Genomic DNA, 2,852 nt, shown 5'->3' with positions numbered 1-2,852 from the left:
CCAGGCTACACCATGCTTCAAGACAACATTTCATTGATTTGTCATTAGAAATAAATATTTCACAACATATAATTATATATTGTTTTGTGATGAATCACTATGCTTTCCTTATGTTCAATTTGTAAAAATGAAAATACATCCTGCCTATCAGATATTTACATAATGATTCATAACTAGCAAAATGACAGTGATGAAGTAGCAACAAAAACAGTTTTATGGTCGAGGGTCACTACCACATGAGGTATTAAAGGGTCACGGCATTAGGAAGGTTGAGAACCACTGGTGTAAGACATGAAAAAAAATTATAAATTATCAAGGGCTCATGAGGGAGGGCAGGTGGTGGGTTGGGGGAAATGAGCTGATACCAAGGGCTCAAGTAGAAAGAAAACGTTTTCAAAATGATGATGGCAACCTATGGACAGAGGTGTTTGACACAATGAATGGAGGGATTGTGATAAGAGCTGTATGAGCCCCCACTAAAATGATTTTTTAAAAAGAAGATCGTCTGCCAGCTCCTCAGGTGGTTTTCCTGCATGTGAGAGCCTGGCCGAGCCAGCAGCCCGGTCTGCTGTTCCTCTCAGCACCCTCTACCACTGGCCAGAGGAAAAGACCTGGGTGTACCTTCCTGGCCCCAACTACATGCCTATCTGTAAGTCTGTCGCCCAAAGCTCCAGCCCTGGCCAGTCCCCTGGGTTCCAGCTGTTTGGGACCTGTCTTTGACCAGGCTCCCTGCACCGTGGCCTAACATCACACCCACTGTCTCCCCTCTTACCCACCCTTTCCTTCTCAGCAGGGTTTGAGCTCCTCCTGCCACCCAGTCTCCATGCCCTCTGCACCCCTTCTCTCCCCTACCTCCGTGGCAACTCACCTTCTAGACCTCATCAGGCATGTGCCCTTCTCCTTGGTCTCCCCAAGTAGCCCGGGCGGAGCTAGCCACCTCATTTGTGGGGCCGGCTGAAAAATGAAAACTTTGGGTCCCTCGTTCAGAATTTATTAGCAATTTCCCGGGAGCAGCAGCAGCAGCAGAGCATTAAACCAAGTATTAAAACTTCTGAGCAGAGAGACTCAGTGACACTCATGACAGGCCCATGAAACCAGCCAGGACCCAGATCACTTCCCGCCCTGGGTCACAGGACTGTATGTGCCACCTCTAGATCATGCGCTTCAGGTGGAAAGCCGATCTCGCCTCTGCCAAGAGGCCCGGGCTCGAAGCTCTGTCCCTTGAAATGACAGTAAGTAAATTTGCTTTGCGTTGCGTCAGATTATTTGCATGTTGCACATGCGCGGTAAAACCAGCAGGTGGCACTCATCCCTTCCCAATCGGTGGCTTTGAGTTACTTCTAGTTCAAGAACAGTTTGTTGGGGCTCTTGAGAAGAATGTTAACTTTTTCATGGTCTCAGCAGGGTTTATAAACACATTTTGGGGTGTATCTGAACACCCGAAAGCCCTCTTCTCTACAGGATCACATTACCCAGGGCCTTGGAATCAGTCCTGACTCATAGGGAGCCTTTGTGTGTCGGAGTAGGACTGGGCCCCATTGGGTTTTCGGTGATGGACTTTGGGGGCAGGAAGTAGCCCGGCCTTTCTTCTGAGATGCCTCTGAGTGAACTCCTTTTAGTCAGCCGCCCAGTGCATAACCATTTGGGCCTCCTCTTCCTTCTCAACACGTCCCCCACCCTCACCACCACCACACACACTACTCAGGGACTCCAGAATCACCCTAATACCACCAAAACCCAAATTCATTGTCATCAAGTCTATGTCGACTCATAGTAATCCTACAGGCCGAGAAAGAACTCCTGTGAGTTTCTGAAACTAGCTACGGAATAGAAACCAGGAACCAAGGTCACTGCCACAATCAATTCGCATGCTCAGGAATTCCCTGTGGGTTTCGAGACTGGAACTGTTTACAGGAGGAGAAAACCCCATCTTTTCCCCACGGAGAAGCCGGTGGTTTCGAACTGCTGACCTTGCAGTTAGCAGCCCAACTTGTAACCACTACACCACCAGGGCACCATCAGACTCTACCTAAGAGCTGTAACAATTACAAAGGAGCTCATCTCCAGGCTTTCCACTGGGCTGAGGATCCTTGGGGCACCGTGGGTTAACCTTTGGGTAGCTGACTGAAATGCTGGTGGCTCGAATACCCGGAGAAAGATGTCGCATCAGCTCTGACAGTGACAGCCCCAGAAGCCCTGTGGAACAGTTCTCCGTCCTCAGGGTGCTTGGGCGTCAGATTCACATCCACGCAGTGAGTTTGGAGTTTGAGCCCTTGGATTAGACCAGTGGTTCTCAACTTGTGCGTTGCGACCCCTTTCAGGGGTCAAAGGACCCTTTCACAGGGGTCACCCAATTCATAACAGTAGCAAAGTTACAGTGATGAAGTAGCAACGACAATAGTGTTATGGTTGGGGTCACCACCACATGAGAAACTGTATGAAAGGGTCGCAGCATGGGGAAGGTTGAGAACCGCTGGATTAGACTCTGAGGATGGAACCCAGTAGGTGGGTGGCTGGTAAACCCTCCCTGCTGAGTCCTCCAATCAGCCAGGGCTGAGAATCTGTTCTTCTAATTAGAATTCCTTCTCATCTCACAGGTGGGGAAGGTAAGGGGCAGCTAGAGGCAGGGACAAGATCGAGGTCAAGCCAAAGGTTGAGGGCAGAGCTGGGTTTGAATCCTGTGCTCCTACCACCTGGGGGGTGGGTTGGGGGTGTGGTGTGTGTGTGTGTGTGTGTGTGTGTGTGTGTGTGTGTGTGTGTGTGTGTTAAAAATAAGGCCCAAACCTTTGCTTCAGAACCTCCCAAGTCACCTGCTCATGAGCTGCCTGAAGTGCCAACTTAGTAGCACTGCC

Source organism: Tenrec ecaudatus, chromosome 12, assembly GCF_050624435.1.
Source record: "Tenrec ecaudatus isolate mTenEca1 chromosome 12, mTenEca1.hap1, whole genome shotgun sequence".
Lineage (NCBI taxonomy): Eukaryota > Metazoa > Chordata > Mammalia > Afrosoricida > Tenrecidae > Tenrec > Tenrec ecaudatus.
The sequence above is the reverse complement of the archived record's forward strand: the minus strand, read 5'-3'. Positions refer to the sequence as shown.